The sequence below is a fragment of the Lepidochelys kempii genome, chromosome 10, assembly GCF_965140285.1.
Source record: "Lepidochelys kempii isolate rLepKem1 chromosome 10, rLepKem1.hap1, whole genome shotgun sequence".
Classification (NCBI taxonomy): Eukaryota; Metazoa; Chordata; order Testudines; family Cheloniidae; genus Lepidochelys; species Lepidochelys kempii.
Window position 1 is genome coordinate 66,665,393 of NC_136389.1, and position 24,456 is coordinate 66,689,848.

The 24,456-nt window shown below is 44.0% G+C and overlaps 1 protein-coding gene across 4 annotated transcripts in view; it reads left to right on the top strand.

Moving 5' to 3' along the window:
* PDE8A (phosphodiesterase 8A) overlaps positions 1 to 24,456 on the top strand; it is a 197,161-nt gene that overhangs the window by 14,049 nt on the left and 158,656 nt on the right. Inside the window, exon 1 of one of the 4 annotated variants that reach the window (XM_073304042.2) lies at positions 3,834 to 3,858. The exons of the other annotated variants lie outside the window; for them this stretch is intronic. The gene's annotated coding sequence lies outside the window, so the exon portion shown is untranslated. Of the gene's footprint in view, positions 1 to 3,833; positions 3,859 to 24,456 lie in introns of those variants that run through there. 4 annotated transcript variants of the gene reach the window in all.

Consider the following 24,456-nt stretch of genomic DNA (forward strand, 5'->3'; position numbering starts at 1 on the left):
CTGTTTTTATTATTTGTCAAACTGTGTGTTACATTGCCCAGTGGTTTGTGATCATTTAAAAGACCATATTGTAACTCTGTCATTGTGGGAGGCAGCATAATCTAGTTTACAGGGTTAATGTCAGGAAAGCTGGGTTTTGTTCCTGGTTCTGCCACTGACCTGCTGTGTCACCTTCGACAAGTCACTGCATTGCTCTACTCATTGCTTAATATTAATTGTGGCTGTAAATACAGGATAAGGGCATTAATCTGTTTAGGAACTGAGGAAATGCCAGGCTGGATCAGACCCAGGGTCCACCGAGTCCAGTATTGTGTCCCCATGTTGGCCAGTACTGCCTGTTTTAGAGGAAGGGGCAGGAAATTGTATAGGTTAAAGGTTTGTTATTCCTTAATTGCTTGTCTAATTGATTTAATGTGGGCATATCCATTTAATTCTTCTTTATCACAGAGTTGAAGGTAACTTTGTCTAACAATTTTGGCATATAATATCATTTTATTAATAAAGCTCTATCTCTGTCAAGACACAGTGGGGGTGCTGAACAGATATATGCCATACAAGAATAAGACAACACTGAATGGAATTTTTTGAGTGGAGAAATTGTTTACAAATAGTGGTGTTATTGCTTGCAGTAATATCTACTGCTGGGGGAGGCATTGGGGATGTGTAGATGACCCCAATTCTGCAAACGCTGTTGGCAGTGGCCGAGAATAACCCGTGATAGTTTTAAAAAGAAAACTAGTGGAACAAATTTGCTATCCTAGTAATCAATTTACAGTTAAAGAGGATCTTTATGGCCCAAAGGGCTAGACACTTACTTTATGTATAAGAAATATATACTATGTATAAAGAAGCTGAGGGTAACATTGATAGTCAGGGAGTCAAAAAAATAATAATTGGTGAACCTGTCAACGTAGGCTTTGCAAATTCAAAGAGCTGCTTTTGAAATGCTGCTGTTGATCTCCCATATGTCTGTTTGGGTCCAAGAAAAACTAGTAATGCGTAAAATAGAATAAGACAAGCTGCTTTCATCTTACAGTGTATGGGCGTAGTCTGGCTCCCACATAAGTCATTTTCAAAACTCCCATTCACTTTAGTGGTGCAGCATCAGGCCCCACTGAAGTCAATGAGAATTTTGTAAGTGACTATGTATTGTGACAAAAAGAAAAGGAGTACTTGTGGCACCTTAGAGACTAACCAATTTATTTGAGCATAAGCTTGTAGCTCACGAAAGCTCATGCTCAAATAAATTGGTTCGTCTCTAAGGTGCCACAAGTACTCCTTTTCTTTTTGCGAATACAGACTAACACGGCTGTTACTCTGAAACCTGTTATTGTGACAAAGTTCCTCCTCTACCTTGGTGGGTCTTGCGCTTATTGGCGGATTTGCTTGCCTTGGAGCTTCACGGCAGCCCTCAGTTTGGCCGTTTTCGTGAACCCACAGTCCAGGTCAACTCCTCCTGTGTCTGACCAGGAGTTGGGAGGTTTGGGGGGAACCCAGGCCCGCCCTCTACTCCGGGTTCAAGCCCAGGGCCCTGTGGAATGCAGCTGTCTAGAGTGCCTCCTGGAACTGCTGGGCGACAGCTACAACTCCCTGGGCTACTTCCCCATGGCCTCCTCCCAACACCTTCTTTATCCTCACTATAGGACCTTCCTCCTGGTGTCTAGTAATGCTTGTACTCCTCAGTCTTCCAACAGTATGCGTTCTCACTGTCAGCTCCGAGTGCCTCTTGCTCCCAGCTCCTTACATGCGCACCACAAACCGAAGTGCCCTGATTAGCCTGCGTTAATTGATTCTAGCAGCTTCTTGATTGGCTGCAGGTGTTCTAATCAGCCTGTCTGTCTTAATTGTCTCCAGAAGGTTCCTGATTGTTCTGGAACCTTCCCTGTTACCTTACCCAGAGAAAAGGGACCTACTTAACCTGGGGCTAATATATCCGCCTTCTATTACTCTCCTGTAGCCATCCGGCCCGACCCTGTCACAGTATGAACTCAGATCCTGCTACCTATTTTTTATGACTCTGTAACTTTTAATTTAATTAGCGCATCGCCCCCTTCCCCAATCCCCCGGTCACTGTTTTCACACAATCTCATTTTCTCTGTGGAAATGATACTCTTTCTGCAGAGTTGCAGATAATAGGCAGCCCTGCTTATCTAGCCTCCTTAGTTTTGTTATCGTACTTCTTCACCCTCCAGCTGTACTAGAAATGATGAGACAGTTCTTTGCCTCTTTATGCTGTGAATCTGAAACCTGTCACTAAAACAGTCCGGTCAAATTCAGTGCTGATCAGTGGTGCAAGGAGTGTGAATCAGAGCCCCCAACCCCATAGGATCAGTCCTGTGTTTCTCCCCCCTTTCCTGATGAATTATTAGCATTTGGCCTTCATCAAAGAATGGAACACTCTATTTTGGAGAGGTTATTTACTTTTGTATGAGCGATTTTCATTTTCATAAATATCACGGTTTGTTACAGATTTTTGAAACCAGTGTATGTGTACTAATGAATGCTAAAGGATTAGCTTGCTGGGAACTGAGCTTTCCGTTCATAAGCCAGAAAAGAGCGTGCTGCAGCCTTCTCACAGTATACTGCTGCTGGCCTTGGCATTGACCAGCAACGACCAGCTTCTCAAGGGATAAGAAAGGATTTAGTTTTTATGGACCTTGTTAATAATAATAAAAAAGAAAGAACGAACTTTTTAAAAACTGGCTGAGTGTCAAGAGAACGTCACTCTCTCCATGCAAAAGAAGTTTCAAATGACTTTTGGCATTAACTGAAACTCTCTTCTCTGTTTTGAAGTTGACACATCCTTCTCACACCTGGCTTGGGTGGGAGAGGAAGGGCAGTGACTGCTCCGAAGGGCAGTCATGAGCTACAACATATTCTCTACCTAGCAAATGTAAAATAGGCCTTTTCATTTTAAAAGAGTCTGTTTTTTTTATGTTGGTTCATAAGACTAAATGTTTATGTATTAGCTCATGATTTTTACTGAGCACCATAAATCTGCTATCACAGTTCATGTTTACAATAGTTGAAAGTAATGGGTTTTTTACCTTTGCTTTATAAAAGCACAAAATTTAGATGTTACAGATTGAAAGCTGAAGGGAAGAAGCATTGTCTAGTGGTTAGAATAAGGTATGAGGAAGTATGGAAGGCTTGAGTCCTAATCCTGGATTTGCCGCTCACTGGATTTGCAGTCACATGATGCCAAATTTTCAAAGGCGCTCAGGGCCAGACTTTCGAGTGCTCATGATTGAGGCCAGACCAGCAGCACCCACTGTGACATCTGCAGCTGGATTATCAAAAAAACTCAACACCCCATATGCTGATATCTGGCCATGTATTTCAGTGACTGGCGTGGAGCATACACTTTTCAAAATCTGGCCCTGATCTGTGAGCCGTTGGAAGAGATATCTTTGGCACAAGACTGAGAAGTGTTGTGGGACGTGAAATCTTTGTACACCACCCTGTCCTGGGCCAGACAAATGACCGTTTAGCCCTGACTGGAGGTTAGGGGAGCCTGAAGGCTAGTCCTAACTTGGTCTTGGCTGTTGTGACTTCTAGGAGCTGTTGCAAGGTTCTGTCCCTGCCCTGTTAGGGTCATGGTACACTGCCAGCCAGCTGCTATGCCTCACTGGAGTTCTGGGGCACAGTTCCCTGTGCTCAGGTGATGAAGTTCATTTCACCCGCATAAACCTGAGGCAACAGGTACAGTTGCCATGACTATGGAAAGAAAATCAACATTACCACAACATGGGGCCAAGGCCTGGGATTGCAGTGCAGCTCTCTCCCTCATTTACTACTATTACAGCCTTTCAGCTGCAACTCCAGCCCATAGGCTTTCAGATACTACAGTGCTGGAAGGTAGGTAAATTCAATTCTCTGCTCCCCTTGCATAGAATATTAGGACTAATAGATCAACATATAGGTGGATCTCTCCTCTGATCTACTGAACTGCTCCGTCATTGCTCTCTAAGCCAACCTGTGTGGATCAAACATTGTAGACCAGTGCAGGGCTCAAGTAATGCAGAAGGGTCACATGCCGTCTGGCCCTGTGTTGACATAGGGAATGATTTTGCAGAGTAGTCTCGATTGCCCCCAGGCAAGGGAGACACCAGGAAGATCTGCACAGCAGTGTACCCTCAGTCTTACCCTTTTCCTGGGCCCACCCATGCCCCAAGAACACCAGCGGTGTTGCTCCATTGCATTCAGTCCCCTCTACGCAGCAGAACCACACCAACTTTGCTACAGGGCTCCTTTCCAGCCAGGAAAGAGTGGCCCTAATTTGTCCTAAAATGTTGAGAAACCTCCTCAAATCTCCCTTGACTGATATGGAGATGGAGACTATCTCAGTCAGTTGTTTTTGGAAGTCTGTGTGTTTAATGATCAGGCCATCTGGCCTCTTGCTGCCTCTCCACGACTTACTTGCAGAATTTGCTCAGGAAAGCCTGATCCTTTCAGGATGTGATCCCTTAAAAATTCTTCCCCAGCTGACTTACATTACAGCTGACAGGGTCTGAGAAGTACCCTTGAAGCAGCCGTGTTAGGACTCGCTGTGCTGGTGACATCCCTATCAATACAAATGCATTAAGAAGTTATGGTCTGTTTATCAGATCTCACCACAAAGGGGATACGTGCCCTTCTCAAAAGAGAACAGCCTCTTTGGCTGCAAAGGTTCAGCCTGACTGGCTCAAGACCCAAGCTTTTTTTTCATTGCAAACAAACCATGCCATGTACACATGTGAAATATTATCTGAGGATCTCTAAGTGTTTGACTACATTCATTTAGCCTTGCATCTCTTTGTAAGAGTTCCAGCAGTCTGCAAGGTAGCTCTGTATTATTACTCATGTTTTACAGAGGAACAGAAGGCCCAATTCACTCCAGCCCTCTTGGCTTTTTGCATTGGCTCTGCCAGAATAAAGGGGCCATAAAGCCAGCAGATCCAGCCCTCAGAAAGTCCCCCAAGTACGGGCTGCCTCCAGCAAGTCCAGAGTTAATATAAAGTCTCTAAGCTATCTTGCATGGCGGAGTCTAGGGGGTATTTTCAGCCTAGAAGGCGTGGCTGGAGTACCATGTCTGCTATTGTGGGCTGATTCAACAGCTGCTAGGGGCTGTGGCAGCCTGGGTCAAGTTAGGGAAGCATTTACACTGAGGTCCACTCTAGTGTAGGGATGAATTGGTCCCAGTGTTAAGGGTTTGCTTATTTTAGAGTTCTTAAACTCAGGTTCGTTGTTTGCCGCAACTCAGTTTGACTGTTGTAAGTACTTGTGTCCTGGACCAAATGTTTGTAGAGTGTCCAGTATAGCAAGTACAAATGTTTGCCAGTTAGGGTGAATTAGCTAGCAATTACTTTTAGTTTAAAGCCCCATCCATATACCCGCAGGCTTTATCTAGGCTAAACTCTTAGGTTTGATGATAGCACTTGCTAGCTAATATGTACTAAGGAATGGACATGTTTTAAAGTCTAGGCAAGGCACACCGTCTTTAACATGTGCTAAAATGGTGGAATTAAAAATGGGGGGGGAAAAGGGAGGCTAAGTAATTTGCACTCTGTCATACATGAATGCTTGGCAGGAAGCGTAGGGCTGGGATGGTACGTTGCTGTTCTATCTGAAGCAATTTTAAGGAGCATAGATTTCCTCATCTTGCTCCGTGAAGTCTTCTCTCTGCATCTGCTGTGTGTGATGCCTCAGAACACTTCTACTTGGCTACTCAAATGCCCCCATTTGGCCCGAAGTTTGTAGGTTCATAGGAAAGTTCCCTACGCAGGCTACCCAAGCTCTCTCCAGGTTAGTTGGATCATTCCAGATGTCCAGATATTTTATGTAGCCCTTCACAATGTTGATTATTTTGAAATGCACATACTACTTAACCATTTAATAACAAAGAGACAAAGTGTGAGGCCACAAGACATGTCAGAATATCCAGCAAGATTTCATAAGATGCTTTGTCGCCACATTTTGTCGCTATCTTTCATTGCACGGGCATTTAATTTCTGAGTTCACAGATAGACAGTGCACTCTGCTATATGGCAGCTAGCAGATTTGTTCATGAAATAAAGCTGTGCATGTCCTGAGCCTGCTTCTTTGCACAAAATTATCAAACTATGACTGTTAACGAACTTTGGCTTAATTCAGCTGACAAGTTTCACAGCTGATTTGAACAATTCATTAATTGTGGGCTACAGCTTCTTTGCTGCCAAAGCCCCTCAATGCAGTATAGGAAATCCACTGATGGGCAGATGCAAGTTCCACCTTGGGCTTTGTGAGATCAGGATTGTTGCTTTTCATTACTGAAGTCGTGTTGTTACTGAAACCTAAATATTTCCTCCAGCTTAGTCCTCCTCCTCTCCATCACAGATTTTGAAAATATCTTGGTCTTTAACTCAGTGGGAATTTCTTTGCCTTTGGAAAGTCGATGGATTTTTCCAGCTGTGGAGAAATGTACACACCGCTTCACAGATTAAGGATGTGGCCATTATGCTGCTAAATCAAAAGGGGGTGTTTGAAAGATCTGATCACAATGGCTGAGATAATTGCAAGCCTGATTTTATGGACTGTGGCTGCTGCCGTTGATACGGAGTCCACTGTGTGGGTGTGTGCATGGCTTTTTTTTTTTTTTTTTAGTTTTAATGATCCTATAAGTGCACTTTCTCGTTATTCAGATTTTTTAAAAAATACAACATAGTCTAGTTCCTTTTATTCCCCTTATAAATGAATTAATCCTTTTTTAGTCTTCCTCCCTTTCTCCAGTGTATCATCTTGTTTCTGAAACATATCCTTCTTACCCTATCCTCCTTTTATGCTCCTGTATGTTGGTCCATTCCCTCTCCCCACTTTTATTCTCTGTGGTGCAAATTAATCCTTGGCAACTGTTGGTACAAGTCCCACTGAAGTCAGTAGGAGCTGCGCTTGCAGGCTGTATTTGGCTCTATGGTTCTACAAGGCTTGATGAAAAGCAAATACTTCAAAAGACACATGAGACTTTTACTGTGCTTAATAGTCTGTGCTGCTCAATAGCCCAGTCCTGAGAGATCCCAGGTGCTCAGTATCTCTCAGAAGAGATTCAGCACCTCATAGGATCAGGCACTCAACTGTTGTCATGTATGCCAACATCTGAATAATTAAGGCCTGCGTCTACATGTTACAGTTTTGCAACCGTAGCTGTGTCAGTTAGGGGTTCGATTTCTTATGGATGTGGCTATGCTGGTAAAAGCCCTCATGTAGATGAAGTCTTACTGGAATAACTGTGTTTCTATTGGTATAGCTTATGCTGGCCTCAAGAACTGGTATAAGCACTTTCATATGGCGATAACTACACTAAAAGGCTATGCCAGTTTAGCTAGAAGGGTGCAACTATCTCTGCAAAACCTCCTAGTGTAGACAAGGCCGTACTAAATCAAGGCCAAGTCTGCACTAGACACCTGTGCTGGGAAAGTAATGTCAGTTAGGGGTGGGTTTTTACAACTTTTTTTAATACCAACCAAAATCCTGGTGTAGATGCAGTTATAATAGCAGAAGAGCACTTTACTGGTATAGCTTATTTTGTTCATTATAAGCTGTCTCTACACCAGGAAGTTTTGCCAGTACAGTTATACAAGGATATCTTTTCTAGTGTAGGCTAGGCACAACTGTATAGTTCTTGAATTAGGAGAAACAAAGGGTTTTGTTCTCAATCTCCCTTGAAGTGTTATTGTGCCTTTCACTTTAGGAAAAGTTGCTTTTCAGACTTTTCCGTGCTAACCTGACTCATTGTTCTGTGAAATAACTTAAAATATTAGAGCAAAGTTGACATCTCAGTTGATGAGCTGCATCATTTTAAATATCCAATATAAAATTCATAATCAGATGAAACTTGTCTAAATCTTTATTTGAATCTAGAGTAAATTACCAGTTGTGAGAAATTCATCGCCTAGGGCTCGTAGGGGCTATGGTTAATACAGATACTAGTAGATATGGTTTTGTGACACTGTGCAGGTAACACGGAGTTGGAATACTTTGTTCACATTTTAAAATTATACACTGGTTATGGTGGCGTTACTGCTCTCCTCTGTAACTATTGGCCTTTTGGCTGGTGCTGGTTCCTTCTCCTTGACTTGGTACTTGGTTAGACTTCATTGGCAGCCATTCTTCTAGTATTTGATTCTGCTTTTGCATTTCCTTTCTGAACCCTCTCCTCTGAGATGTAGCCTTTACAATTAAAATATCAGGCCACTGCTCTTTTTTGTCTATGGTACCTCCCTTGTCCTGTTTCCAATATCTTTTACCCTTAACAACCATTTTTCTCCTCCTGTACATATTTTTCAACATGGTAAATAGTTTCTTCCTGCTCTTTCACTCAGCCTGTCTTGATAACCTTCATCTCACCTTCCCTCAACTAAAATCTTTGTATTTTTTGTTTTTGTTTTTTGTTTTAAATGGAAGTGCCTCTCTTGGGCAAAGGGAACATCTTCAAACAGAGCTCCATCAACTCTAGCTTCCTCCAAAGCAACTTGCTTAAAACAATATATCCTTAACATGCCATGTTTTGTTTCTGAAGAGTCATAGCTGGTAAACATATCTTACATTTTAATTCTTTATTTAGCGCGCACAGTGCATTTGATGCCAAAGTCAATAGCCTTCAAAACACTGTTGTTACAGATCAATCTAATAGTAAAAAATAAACTATTTTGGTAAAAAATATAAAAAAATCATAGAAGCCAAAAGTCCATTTCACTCTAATGGCTGCTAAATACAGTAAATCTATTTCTCGGTTTAAAGCCCCGCAAATCCACGGATATCTGTTTTATATCTGTCGACCATTTTTGTGGATTGCGGATGGATGTGGATCCAAATTTTATATCTAAAGCCCTGCAAATCTGAGGATATCCGCAGATAGTTTTTGCTGATCGCGGATTGGCTGTGGATAGAAATTTTGTGTCCGTGCAAGGCTCTATCTGTGTTGTCATTTTAGAACACATTTTTTCATTGGTTTTCATAATTGTAGTGTTTTTTCCTTACTTCTAGAGTTTTTGTTTTTAAGTTTTTCTTATTGACCCTTCAGACTGTAATTTGTTCTTGTGTTGTTTTACCAGAATAAAATAAGAACCTATATTTTGAGGAAAATCTTTTGCATAGGGTAAAACAAAAATAATCAGATGGTGTGTAAACCTTGTGTTCCTTAATTACCATTTGTGTATGTGGCATTTACTTGATTTAATTATGTCATCAGTGACATTAAACATGACTCTTGGTGTTGTATTAGACAACTGATGCTGACAGATTTCGTAAAGAAAGCTTAGAGTATTAATTTGTAACATTCATCTGTCTTGCAGCCCTGGATACCTGTTGCACTAACCAGTATAATTGTGTATATATTTTTGATCAAAATTCTTAATATTGATGGGAAATGGCAAATGCCCATTATATGCGCATGGCTTTGAATTCTTCTTGGCAAAATGATAATAGCTCATACACTCCTCCCATATCGATCTTTGTTTTATAGAATTTAGAATTTCCTTTGTCTGCAGAATGTTATGGTTCTTGTAGACATTGCCGGAAAACACCTAAAGCCTCACTTCGTATGTGTGGTGGATTTTTTTGGCAATTACATCTATTACAGGGACCAAAAGGTAGAAATGGGATAAAATATATAAAGGTAGAGAATAGAATCTAAGATTTAAAACACCTCTCTCACCACCACCTCTTCCCAAACACTCTTCTCAATCTCTTCTCTTTTTTGAAAAGGGCCATGCTCATCAAGGCCCTTTTTCATCAACTTAATAGTTTCTCCATCTCTTTAAATTACCTCTCTGGCTTCCTCCTCTTTGATGCACTTGTACAGAGCTGTAATGTATACAATTATTGAAAAACAGTTTACAATCTTCCACTTATTCACAGGGAGCTTCTAGGTGCTGCCCCACAGTATGTATCGTATGTCTGCTAGTTTTTAAGGTGCCACCGGACTCCTTGTTGTTTTTATTGTATGTTGTGTCATCAACCATCTCCCTTTGGTTTCTGAGAAGAATGCATGTGGGGATCTTTTTTACTGGGCCTTTCAGGAATGCTAGAGTAAATCAGGGCTTTGGTGCCATACTGTGTGTGTGTTGAAGTATAAAATGTTTACAACTGTAGTAACTCTTTGGCCTTTTGCAGCTCAGCCTGTAGTCATACTACAGCATGGATTGGTAAAAACTGTTAACTCTATACTAAACTAGCACAGAAGGACATGTTTCAACGTATTGACAAAATATCTGTCTCTTTAGACTGGAAATCCTTTTATCCGGTCACTTGTTTTGTGGATGAGACTTTTGTTGATCCACCTGTCTTATTCTTTTTGTTAAATATTTTTATTGCTATATTATGTTCTCTGCTTACATTCTACTCCGACTTTGAGATCTTCCTGTTCATCCCAAATAAAGTGAATCTAAATTATTGGCCATTTACTTTTTGTTTCCCATGACATTTGTACACCTTCCTTCAAGCCCCCTTCTTCTTCGTTTATCTAGTCGGGGTATTTTCCTTGAGCATTAGATTGTTCAGTTCTCTCTGACACCAATATCAGTGTTTTCCCACAGATTAGCTGGCAGGGGGATCTGTGAATTGCAGGGCAAACACCGTCCAACTAGAAACTGGTTGCTCCCTGTGGTGCACTCAGTCCTCATATGCCCTAGTCTGCTTTCATGCCACTCACATGATGCAAGTATCCTAGCAAGAGTCTGTTTTCATGCCACTCGCATGATGTTGCCTTACACTCAGGGTACGTCAGTGGCTCAGCACTTCTTTGTTTTTAAAAAAATACTTCTCTTCTAAGAAAAAGCAATTGCTTGATTCTAGCTGCCCTGATTAAAATCACAGCTTTGTCGATGTGGGCCGTGGTTAGCTATTTCTAAACTTTTCTGTTCCTCTGCTGGCCGAAACTAGCACACTAGGATTAGAAATTGCACAGCAGAAAGAAATTTATGTTACAACAGCAAACATTGCACAGATAAACCAGGAGACCTGCCTATTATATGAAGTACAGAAAATATCTTTAGTGCTCTTAGCTATTCCTTTACAACCATCCAATTCCTCTTAAAACAACTTGAAATTGATTGCATTTTGCATCTATAGAAATGTTACTGCTATAAAGTGGTATTTTTTGTTAGTGCTTTGTGGGTTCACATTGTTCAGGCATAAAGATAAGATGTAAAATACAACAATGTTAACTGTTGAGTGATGTATAATGGTTAGTCAAGGCCATCCTATAGCTTGTCTGCTCAGTGAAAGATAAGTTATAGTGCAAGGACTACTTCCATTTGTTAGTTTGCAAATTCATGTCTAGCTTTGTCTAAATTAAATGAACTTTTTTTCTTTGACTAGACAGTTACTCAGGGTTTTTTTTGTTTTTTGTGTTACGTTTTATTCTGAGTACAGGGGATTTTCAATCTTGTTTCTGACAAGTACTACTCAAAGCATAATTAATGTAGTATTTAAAAGAAATGAGGACTATGTACTAGGAAAAAAGTTCTGGAAACCATTTCACATTCCAGTAGCTTGAGAATTTCAGATGTCTGTAGAAATGTTCAAGAATGAACTAACTGTACATTTAGTGCAAAATGTTGTTGTTATACACGTATAAAGCATTGTTGGAGGGGACGGAGGACAGTGGCGACTGGTTGGTGGAGGATCCCTGAGCTGGGATCAGACTGAGAAAAAAATTGTCACAGTATCTTTTTTCAGAGTAGCAGCCATGTTCGTCTGTATCCGCAAAAAGAAAAGGAGTACACTTGCAATAGCATACTTAATGGTATGATTGTCCCTCTTCTTTCTTTCCTGCTTTGATCAGAAGTGACCAGTTAATGGTGCTAAGATGTAAATAGATATTGTTTCACTAAAGTGCTAACAAGAAATCTCCACACCATTTTAGATTGTCACCTCATTGGGCCAGGGACTATATTTTCCTCTATGTTTGTATTGTGTCTAGCACAGGTTGGAACTACCAGAACACACACAATGTAAAAAAGCCCAAAACCCAGTCCCAATAATGTTACCAGGAAATTAATGTCCTCTGTTTCTTTTAAGCTATATTATAAAATACATTCTCTTTATGGATAAATAAGAATTAACAGTTGTATGTGTGGTTAGAAGTCATTTAGGTCAGTGAAAGATGACTTGCTCCTCCATTGGCATGATTAATTATTTAATTAGTAGTTTCCCCTTTACTGATGGTAAAAGAGAATTTAAAATTAAAATCACCAGATTCAACACGGGAAGGGAAAAAGAAGAGAAGGGTGACAGCTTGCTGCAAAAGTATGCTTTTCTCACTGATCGTGTGTGTGTGTGTGTGTGTTTTTTTGACTTTGTTTGGATTGACTGATGAATTTTCAATTTCTGGTGCCTTAAAGTGAGAGTCCAGATTATTAAGACACCCCAAATGTACTGAAGAGTATTATATTTTGAGGACCTGATTCTCAAACCTAAGTGGTACTTTTTCTCTGTGAGCAGTCCCATCTGAAATCAATGTGTATTACTTAATGCGAGTAAGGCTGACACAGTTGCGACTGAGGATACATAAATGGGCCCTAATAAATTCACGGTCCATTTTGGTCAATTTCATGGGCATAGGATTTTAAAAATAGTAAATATCACGATTTCAGCTATTTAAATCTGAAATTTAAGGGTATTGTAATTGTAGGGGTCCTGACCCAAAAAAGGAGTTGAGGGGGCAGGGAAAGGGGTCATAAACGTTTATTGTAGGGGATGTTGCAGTTCTGCTACCCTTATTTTTGCGCTGCTGCTGGCGGCGGCGGCGCTGCCTTCAGAGTGGGCAGCTGGAGCGCAGCGGCTGCTGGCCGGGATCCCAGCTCTAAAGGCAGAGCCGCCACCAGCAACAGCGCAGAAGTAAGGATGCCATGGCATACTCTTGCCACCCTTATTTCTGTGCTGCTGGATGCAGAGTCGGGTCCTCAGTCAGCAGTTTCTGGCCGGCCAGCTCTGAAGGCAGCAATGCAGAAATAAGGGTGGCATGGCATGGTATTGCCACCCTTACTTCTGTGCTGCTGCTGGCGGGGCGCCGCCTTCAGAGCTGAGTGCCCGGCCATCAGCTGATGCTCTCTGGGCACCCAGCTCTGAAGGCAGCAGTGCAGAAATAAGGGTGGCCATACCGGAGCCCCCCTAAAATAACCTTGCGACCCACCCCCCCAGCAACTCCCTTTTGGGTCAGAACCCCCAATTTGAGAAACACTGGCCTCCCCCATGAAATCTGTATAGTATAGGGTAAAAGCATGCAAAAGACCAGATTTCACAGTGGGAGACCAGATTTCACTGTCCATGACACTTTTTTCATGACCGTGAATTTGGTAGGACCCTGTACATAAACCACTCTATTAACAGAGAACTGATAGCTCAAAGGTCTTCTAGGTAGATGAGTTTATCCCTTTATTATTGTATAGTTGGGAATTTGTGACGTTGTGGCATTAAATCACAGGGGAATGAAAAGCTCTACTAAAACAAACATTCTGACGTCTGAAACTAAGGCCTTGTTTACACTATGTGGGTAAGTCTACCTAAGTTATGCAACTCCAGCTATGTGAATAATGTAGCTGGTGTCGATGTAATTTAGGTCGACTTACTGCGGTGTCTACACCACGCTGGGTCAAAGGAAGACACTCTCCTGTCTACTTATCTTACTCTTCTTGTTCCGGTGGAGTCAACGGGATAGTGATCTGCGGTCAATTTAGTGGGTCTTCACTAGACTCACTAAATCGACCCCCTCTGCATCCATCACTGCAGTGTTGATCCCCGGTAAGTGTAGACATGTCCTAAAGCTGGGGTGCTTTGGATTTTTTTGCTCCTTTAGGAGGCCCATACGTCTCCTGCGGCAGCATGAAAAGCTAAACAAAGGCTGGGTTGAAGAAGCTGACTAATTTTCCTGAAAAACCAAAACCTGGGGAACAAAACAGTGAAAAAAGTGTAAGACTGTGCTCTTTTGACACAGCTTCTGAAGCAGGTTTCCCATAATCAGCTACATCCCTTTGTGGGGCACAGCCTAATCCTCCCCCTTCCTCAATGCAATCAGCCAGCTCTGCTGGTTAGTACATGTGGGGGGAGCCATTGCTTTGCTGATTCTCTGTCCATTGGGGTGTATTGGGCATACAGCTCCTGCTTTCTTTGCCCCATGCCTGGAACCACAATCTGGGAAGGTCTAATGCAACTGTAGAAGCTTTGTTAGTCCACATTATGGCTATGGTTCCTAGCCATAGTTTAGCCCTTAATATTGAAGTTTGTAACAAAATTGCAACCTCCCCTTATTTATATTTTCTACTTTGATTTCTGCTCAAGTCATCGTAGGAGATTTCAGTATACACTTCCTCCTTTAGGGCATGTAGTTCAGGAAGTACTCCCACAGTGGACGCCAGATTCACAGAATGCAACAAGGCAAGACTGGTGGATCTAGGGAGAATGTTGTACCCCACAACATGGCAAAAATATTTCTTGTTGTAGAGACACAAGTCTAAGCCCTGGTCTACGCTACAAGTTTAGGTGGAATTTAGCAGCATTAGATCAATTTAACCCTGCACCTGTCCATATGACAAGCCATTTTTGTCGACTTAAAGGGCTCTTAAATCGATTTCTGTACTCTTCCCCAATAAGGGGATTAGTGCTGAAATCGACCTTGCTGGGTCGAATTTGGGGTAGTGTGGATGCAATTCGATGGTATTGGCCTCTGGAAGCTATCCCAGAGTGCTCAGTTGTGACCACTCTGGACAGCACTTTAAACTCAGATGCACTAGCCAGGTACACAGGAAAAGCCCCGGGAACTTTTGAATTTCATTTCCTGTTTGGCCAGCATGGCAAGCTCATTAGCACAGGTGACCATGCAGTCCCAGAATCGCAAAAGAGCTCCAGCATGGACCGAACAGGAGGTACTGGATCTGACTGCTATATGGGGAGATGAGTCCGTGCTATCAGAACTCCATTCCAAAAGATGAAATGCCAATATATTTGCTAAAATCTCCAAGGGCATGATGGACAGAGGCTACAACAGGGACCCGCAGCAGTGCCATGTGAAAATTAAGGCGCTCAGGCAAGCCTACCAAAAAACCAAAGAGGCAAACGGCTGTTCTGGGTCAGAGCCCCAGACATGCTGCTTCTATGATGAGCTGCATGCAATTCTAGGGGGTGCCTCTACAACTACCCCACCCCTGTCCATGGACGCCTGCAAGGGGGAAGTCTCATGCAACAAGCATGAGAATTTTGGGGACGAGGAAGATGATGATGAGGATAGTGCACAGCAGACAAGCGGAAAAACCATTCTCCCCGACAGCCAGGAACTGTTTATCACCCTGGAGTCAATGCCCTCCCAACCCTCCCAAGTCGGGCTCCCGGACCGTGAAGCCAGAGAAGGCACCTCTGGTGAGTGTACCTTTGTAAATATAATATGTGGTTTAAAAGCAATGATTTGCCCTGAAGACTTGGGATACATTAGCGGCCAGTACAGCTCCTCCTTTTAAATGGCCAACCCAACGGGTGCTTGGTATGGGAAAGGAGAGCGCTGCTGTTTGAAACCATTCACACATGTTATGTTGAAGAAGCCGAAAGACTGTGGCTTACCGTGGCTGCCTGCAAGCCGAATTCTGTTGCCCAGCCCTGCATGTTTGATCTCTCATACCAAACCGGCAGGCCCTCAATATAAGAGGCAAAATCCAACCTTATACTGAAAGCACATGTGCTATGTAATGTTAACAGCTTGGTTCACCATGAAAGAGTCTACCCACTGATCTCTAAAATGTGTCTTTAAATACTACTCTCCCTTTTTTTCCTCCCGCAGCTGCAAATGTTTCAACGCTCCCCCTATCATCTCCGTCCCAGAGGCTAGCGCAGATAAGAAGGTGAAAAAAACGCACTCGTGATGAAATGTTCTCTGAGCTCATGCAATCCTCCCGCACTGAAAGAGCTCAGCAGAATGTGTGGACGCAAACAATGTCAGAGTCCAGGAAAGCAGAAACTGAACGTGAGGACAGGAGGGACAAGCAAGATGAGAGGTGGTAGCAGCGCGATGAGAGGAGGCAGGATGCAATGCTGAGGCTACTGGGGGATCAAACTGATATGATCTGGTGTCTGGTGGAGCTGCAGGAAAGGCAGCAGGAGCACAGACTGCCGCTGCAGCTTCTGTGTAACCGCCCACCCTCCTCCCCAAGTTCCATAGCCTCCTCACCCTCACAGGTTGGGGGAGGCTCCGAGCACCCAAGCAGTCCACCCCAGAGGACAGCCCAAGCGGTGAACGAAAGGGGGAGGGCGCTTGGCTTACAGGGAAGTAGAGTGAACCAAGGGGGTGGTTTTCATCAAGGAGAAATGAACAGAACTGTCACACCATAGCCTGGCAAGTCATGAAACTGGTTTTCAAAACTTCTCTGATGCACAGTGCGCCCTGCTGTGCTCATTGCCCTGGTGTCTGGCTGCGCGTAATCAGCAGCCGGGTGATTTGCCTCAACCTCCCACCCCGCCATAAATGTCTCCCCATTACTCTCACAGATATTGTGGAGCACACAGCAAGCAGCAATAACAATGGGAATATTGGTTTTGCTGAGGTCTAACCGAGTCAGTAAACTGCGCCAGCGTGCTTTTAAATGTCCAAATGCACATTCTGCCACCATTCTGCACTTGCTCAGCCTATAGTTGAACAGCTCCTGACTACTGTCCAGGCTGCCATGGCATTAAGGGGTAGGCTGGGTCCCCAAGGATAACTATAGGCATTTCAATATCCCCAACAGTTATTTTCTGGTCTGGGAAGTAAGTCCCTTGCTGCAGCTGTTCAAACAGACCAGAGATCCTGAAGATGCGAGCATCATGTACCTTTCCCGGCCATCCCATGTTGATGTCGGTGAAACAACCCTTGTGATCCACCAGTGCTTGCGGCACCACTGAAAAGTACCCCTTGCGGTTTATGTACTGGCTACCAAGGTGGTCCGGTCCCAAGATAGGGATATGCATTCCGTCTATCACCCCACCGCAGTTAGGGAGTGCCATTGCAGCGAAGCCATCCACTATGACCTGCACATTTCCCAAATTCACTACCCTTGATAGCAGCAGCTCAGTGATTGCGTTGGCTACTTGGATCACAGCAGCCCCCACAGTAGATTTGCCCACTCCAAATTGATTCCCGACTGACCGGTAGCTGTCTGGCGTTGCAAGTTTCCAGAGGGCTGTCCCCATTCACTTGTGAACTGTGAGGGCTGCTCTCTTCTTGGTATTCTTGTGCTTCAGGGCAGGGGAAAGCAAGTCACAAAGTTCCATGAAAGTGCCCTTGCGCATGCGAAAGTTTTACAGCCACTTGGAATCATCCCAGACCTGCAACACTATGCAGTCCCACCAGTCTGTGCTTGTTTCCCAGGCCCAGAATCGGCATTCCATGGCATGAGCCTGCCCCATTGCCACCAGGATGTCCAAATTGCCCGTGGTTTGAGAGAAGTCTGTTTCCATGTCCTCATCACTCTCGTCACCACGCTGCTGTCGCTTCCTCGCCTGCTTTTGCAGTTTCTGGTTCTGCACATACTGCAGGATAATGTGCGAGATGTTTAGAATGCTCGTAACTGCCGTGGTGATCTGAGCGGGCTCCATGCTTGCTGTGGTCTGGCGACTGCAGGAGAGCAGAGTTGCAGTGGAAGCGGTGGCTAAAGATAGATGCCACGAGTATAGATATTTATACAGAATGACGAGAGGACCTGTGAGGTGGATTCATCAGAGCAGGAGAGCAGAGTTGCAGCAGAAGCGGTGGAGGACGACAGTTAGCACCATGCACGTTTCCTGAGGAAGAACACACATACCCGGGATCTCATGACAGACAACATGGAGAAATTCGCTATTGAGACAATAGCAGCAGAGCAGAGCTGCAGTGGAAGCGGTGGATGATGACGGTTAGCAGCACCCAGGAAGACCAGAACAGATCCCCTGAGCTGCAGGAGAGCAGAGTTGAAGCGGAAGCGGTGGATGACGATGGTTAGCAGACCTACTGCACCGTCTGCTGCCAGCAGCACCCAGGACACAACAGCGGCGGTGTCGGTGAGCTGAGCCGAGCGGGCTGCACACTTGCTGTGGTATGGCCTCTGTGAGGAAAAAAGCACGAAACGATGGTCTGCCGTTGCTTTCACGGAGTGAGGGGCAACTGACAACATGTACTCAAAACCACCCACGACAATGTTTTTGCCCCATCAGGCATTGGGAGCTTAACCCAGAATTCCAATGGGCGGTGGAGACTGCGAGAACTGTGGCATACCTACCCACAGTGCACCGCTCCTTAGATCGACGCTAGCCACTGTAGTGAGGACGCACTCCGCCGACTTAATGCGCTTTGTGTGGACATATGCAATTGACTGTTCTAAAAATCGACTTCTATAATATTGACCTAATTTCGTAGTGTAGACACCCTTATGAATCAATTGTTGGGCGTTTGTGTGTGTGTTTTTTTGGGGTAGATGAAAGTCTTACTTCCATAACTAAAACTGTGATTTAGTAATCCTAATCTTACTTGACCATGCTTTGGTCAATTTTGAGCTAACTGTTACCAACTATATAACAAGCAAGATAGGCTGGTCTAAGAGCTACCTACTTCTCAAAAATCCTCTGAGCCAGAAGGAATGTAAAAGAACATTTACAGATTTTCTGGGGAGAAGGTTGAAGTGACAAGAATCTTAAAACTCAGGAGCAAGGGGAATTTGATAGCAATGAATGAAACAAAAAACTCTCTATGTTGCTAAACTATTATTTTTATTTAAAAAGGGAAGCAATACATATGAAGCACTGGTAAGATTAAGAGAACCTCTATTCCAGTAATTCTGATGATAGCAAGAGTTGGAAGCATAGAACTGAACTCTCATAATCGAAGTTCTTACATTTTTGTAGAAATCTGAATGCTTCTGAGGCAGCTTTAGCAGTTAGGAAATAAACCACCTTTTAAATTCCCTGCAACTTCCTAGATAAGATTCTGGATCTAGAGTCTGATTCTAAAATCAGAAGTTCAAGAAGGAGATAAAGGAGAAGGTAGTAGATCCTGATGGTATAGCAGCCAATAATATGACTGCCACACTTACAAAGTAGATGTTTAACTTCTCTTAAGAATCTTTCTCTTCCCAGCTGAGTGTACGAAGTCAACATCTGTTCTAAAGAATGTAGCCCCCAAAGATGTTGGGCAATTTCCTTTGTAAAAGCTGACTTTAAGATGCCCTAATGTCCTGGTATGATAAAAACTTTTGCTATGATTGATCCACAGGGATTAAGTTGGATTTGTAAGTGGCTGTGGTGAATTGAATGTTCTCTACTCAACGCAGTCAAATGCTGCACATGAAACAAATCGTTGAACCAAATGGCATTGCCACCAGGGAACCATTGGCTGTGGGAGAGATTTTTGCCTTGGATTTGGACACACTGGGTCTTCTCCATAATCGAAGTTGCATTTATAGTACCATCCATCTTCTCAGGGACCTGCAGCAGTCTCCTCATGGATCTGAAGTCCATGTGTGTGTTGGGAGGCAGAGACTGGTTAGTTGGGGACGGAGTAGGCAAACGAGCACCAAAGCTGGTGAGAATGCACACCTTTCCCCTGCATGCTCCATGTATCTTAGCTAGAAAAGAGACCATGATTATGAGTGTAGTCTAAGTACCTGAACAAAATGCAGTGTCCTGGAGGCAGCTGCCGTTTAGGGGAGTCCCTGGTAGTGCAGGTAGGTCACCAGAGGCCAGAGCTAGTGTGGGAGCACAGCGCTCCCATATATTCCCCTAGATACATATAGGTCCCTTGGAATCATCTAGGTTTGGGGTGGGAACACACTGAGGAGCTCAGCAACTTTTTGTGATGGAGTCTCTGTATATGTGCAAATTTTTGGTCTTGCACGGTGGGTACACGATGTATCATTAGTAGGGTAGCAGCACATCCAGAGTACATGACCATGCAAGGTTTGTGCATTCTAGAAAGCTTTATACCTTTTCTTTCCTTTTCTTCTGGACAGAGCCCTGTATCTTCTGATCTCTTTGGTTGTTCCCATATGATTCTGTTGTATCTTATTTAAGGCCTGGAGTTCTGTAGAGCTTTTTAACTTAGTCTGCCTGTCACTCACAGTTATGCATGCATCTGTTACACATGGACTGCCTGCTTCTGTAACGAAAGCAGGTAGTCATTACCCCTAATGGTGGAGGAGTTTCCAAAAGTAACTCTGTAAAAATGACAACATGGGGTTCCATATTTGTTCTCTCTCAACTACTTTCAGGTCAAACTTGCTTAGTTTACAAGTCAAAAGGTGATTTTTCCCCCCTAACAGCCAATACTGCTGTGTCTCACATCAGGACCAGAATCAAGCTGCTTTCTGCCTGCATCTTACTTCATTTCCAGTAATAAAAATTCCAGCTCATGCAACCATAGCTGTATTGGTGTTGCGGGGCTAACCATAGTAAAAGCTGGTTTTTGTCACTACATGTGGCAAACAGGTCTCAAAGAGACAACACAGACAGCAGATGTATGGGAAAGTGCTCTTTTTCTAGCGAGCCTCCCAGCTGATATCACACTGTTGAAACAAACAAGCATCTGCTGTACCTTCCATCACTCTGCATTCCCTTCCCTGGCTAAAGGGTATAGCCCATCCTTGGGAAGACTTGTAAGGCTTTATTCCAGGGGTGGGCATACTTTTTGGCCTGAGGGCCATATCGGGGAATAGAAATTGTATGCCAAGCCATGAATGCTCACAAAATTGGGGTTTGGGTGTGGGAGGGGGTGAGGGCTCTGGTTGGGGGTGTGGGCTCTGGGGTGGGGCTGGGGGCGAGGAGTTTGGGGTGTAAGAGGGTGTTCTGGGTTGGGACCAAGGGGGATCAGGGCTGGGGCGGGGCATTGGAAGGGATGCGGGAAGGGCTGCAGGTTCCGGCTCGGGGTGCGGGTCTGGGCATAAGGGGTTTGGGGTGCAGGAGGGTGCTCCAGGCTGGGATTGAGGGGTTTAGAGAGCAGGAGGGGAATCAGGGCTCGGGCAGGGGTAGAGGCTCAGGGGTGCAGGCTCTGAGCGGCACTTACCTCAAGCAGCTACCGGAAGCAATGGCAAGTCCCTTCTCTGGCTCCTAGGCATGGAGCAACACACGGCCCTCGGAGTGGGGCCATGTTGTAGCTTCCAGAAGCTGCATGGTGTGGCCCCCGACCCAGCGCCCCAGCTGGAGCGCCAAAGCAGGGCTGAGCCGCGTGGTATGGCCCCCAACCCGGTGCCCTGGCTGGAGCGCTAGAGCTGGGCCGAGTTGCATAGTGCGCCCCGGCTGGAGCAGGCCAAGCCGTGTGGTGTGGCCCCTAACCCGGCTCCCCAGCGGGAGCTCACAGAGTGGCTTAAAATGGCTTTCGGGCCATAGTTTGCCCACCCCTGCTTTATTCTAATCATTACCTTTGGTCTGTTGGCGACTCTTACTGTTGGTGAACCTACTGTCATTCCTAAAACAGCTTTCCTCTTCTTCCTTAGCTTCAGGAGCATAACTTGAACCTTTTTGCAGTTAACCAGTTTAGTATCAGCAGGAATTTTTCTCAGTCAATTTTTATGCAGAATTCACCATTGTAGCCAGCAAAGATTTTGTTTAAAACAGATGGCCTGATATAGTCCATTCTTTATCATTATTTCTTTACTATGAGAACCTTATACGTTTTCTGTTGTAGTTTATTTATTAAAGCGAAGGCTTTCTTTTAAAGGAGGAAAAATGCATCTGTGTATTTCTTTGTTTGTTACTTTGCATTCTGTCATCAGAATTAACCTTCTGTCTTCCCAATCCCCTGTTGTTTATTTTCCGGCCTTTATGGAGGTTGTATCAAATGCCCTTTGAACTGGGAAAATCATTTAAAAATCCACTCTGTAACACTCCTGTTAACATTAACATGTTTTCTTCTCTCTTTTCACCATTAACTTTCAAATGTGAATATTTACAAGGCAAGTATTTTCCTATAAAACACAGTCGGTCATTGATTGCTATCAAATACAAACATTTAGTATTTGACACCTTGGTTATTTGAAGATTCAGTACAAAGTTCATCAGTAGTGTAAGGGGATGCAACTGCAATAAGTTGGCAGAGTTGCATTTGCTTCAGTAGTGACTTTGGCACTTTATATTCCTGGTCCATTGATAGCAATGGTGTGGGGAGTGCTAGTGCAGACCAGCCCTTTGCATGTTAACCAGTATGTTGCATAGCAGGTGTGCCCTGGAGACAGCATCTCTACTCCAGAACCAAATTGCCCAGCTGCAGTTAGAGAATGCCTCCCTCCAAATGCAGGTCTGGTCCGCTCTGGGACCCTTGGACTCACCTATAGCAGCAGCATTGCAGCATGGTCCAAAAATCCCCTTGCCAGAGTGGTTTAATGGCGACCACCCCAAGTTTTGAGGGTTTATTAACCAACACTGCTTGCTGTTCCTGATGCAGCCATCCTTGTACCCAGATGGTCAGACGAAGGTGGGACTGGTTATCTGGAGAAGTCCTAGATGGAGCGTCACCAATCCTGGAACAGGCTGACTCAATGCTTGGCTGCTTTGAGGACTTCATCCATTCCTTCTCGTTAACATTTGATGACCTCAGCAGAATCAGCACTGCCAGAGCAACCCTACAGTTTCTCACCGAGGCTTCACAATCTATCTCCACCTATGCAGCCCCATTCCAGCTCCTGGCTGCCTATATGGTGTCACCACTTGGAAGGCGTGTATTTCCTGTCTAGGTATTTACCGACCATAAAAACTTAGATCACCTGCTATCTGCAAGGGCCCTCAACCAGCGCCAGATCCCCTAGTCTGTGTTTTTCTTGAGTTAATGCTACATTGTCGGCCTGGAAGCTGCAATAGCAGGCCTGACATGCTCTTCCACCAGAGGGGGTGCTTTGATAGCCCAGAAGGAGCATTGGAACCCTCCACTACCCCGAAGCCCATGGGCTAGTGAACAACAGACCTGTTAGCCCTAATGAAATCCTCTCTACCGAGCGACCAATTTGTGATTCAACAGATGTCACTTAATGCTGAACGTGACCCAGGCTTCTCTGTCAGAAATGAGAAAGACATTCTCATTTCTTCTGTTCAAAGACTGTGTTTATGCCCCCAAATCCCCACCCCCAGCTGTACCATGATTCACCTCTGGCTGGCCAGTTGGGATATTTGAAGGCCATAAAACTGATCATGTGACATTTCTTGTGCCCCAGGTTGCATACCTCCATGAGATCATACATCGACTCATGCAAAGTATGTTGCCATATGATGGTCCCCCATATCAAACCTTGATCCCCTTACCTACTCCTTCCTGATGACCACTCCAGCCACCAGGCCTGACTGTCTAGAACCCAGAGCCTGACACATTGGTAGTAACAATGGTAGTAAATTTTGGAGAAGAAGGCTAGGCCATTGTTTTATTTCTCAATGACTCTGAATTGCGTATCTCTGAGCTTGCAGTGTGGAAGAGTTGGAGTAGGATTACAGTAGATCTCCACAGTTTTTACTGTGTCTTGTGTTCTCTAGTCAATCTTTATTCAATGTATTGCTAGTTCAAGATCAACTGGTTTTTGGACCAGACAAAATCTCTAGACTGAAAACATGAAGATCTACGATTATTCTTGGATCTCAATAAAAGTCTAATCTAGTGTCTTTGATTTGTCTCAAGAGCATGAAACAGTTCTGAGACCTTCTGACTTGCTGATTGTTGAGTCCCTGGGTATAACAATATCTCACTTTTAGAGGCAGGGTATTTGTAGGTAATGGAAAGTCTGTGTGCAAAGTTGAAATCTGTTGTAGGCATACTAGCAAAAAAAAGATGTACAATATATTGTGCGAACAATTGTTTTATGATTACTTTTTGTGCATGTCATGCTCCATGGCACCGGTGTCTGGACATGGTTTGATGATGTGGCCTCTACCTTAAAGGCTTACTCTACATATGAAAGAAAGATCACCATCTATGAAAGAAAGAGTCAAGGCTCTTGATTAGGCCTATTGTGACGTATCGTTCATTGGTTACATTTCATAACTTATTTCTCCTTTGATGGCCCTAGCTTAAGGGTTGTCTTCTAACATCTGCCTATAGTGTCTCTCAATAACTTCTGTCTATAACGGAGTACATGGGGATCCACTAGGTAACTGAAATTAAGTGTGTGATGAAGGAGTTGGTTGTTAATTTGGTGCAAGGGTAGAAGTTTCAGGAACAGGGTTTTGTTCTCCATTTGAGGTTCCTGCTAGAGCCATTAGTACCTCCATGCTATTCTTTTGTAGTCTCCCTGAGTCTAAGAATGAGGGATTCTAGATCTCTTCTTTTGGTGGGGGATACAGTACCCCCCCCCCCAACTGGCCTTTGGTTTGGCCCCCAAGCATCTGTCATATCTGAGCTACCTCTTCTACATCTTTACTGGAGAGCAGGCACCAGTGTATTGTTTTGGAGGCAGCATATCAATTCATTAGTGAGATATGGTAACAGTCAATTGAGGGATAAGCAACTCCTGAAGGATTATTTCAAACGTGTCT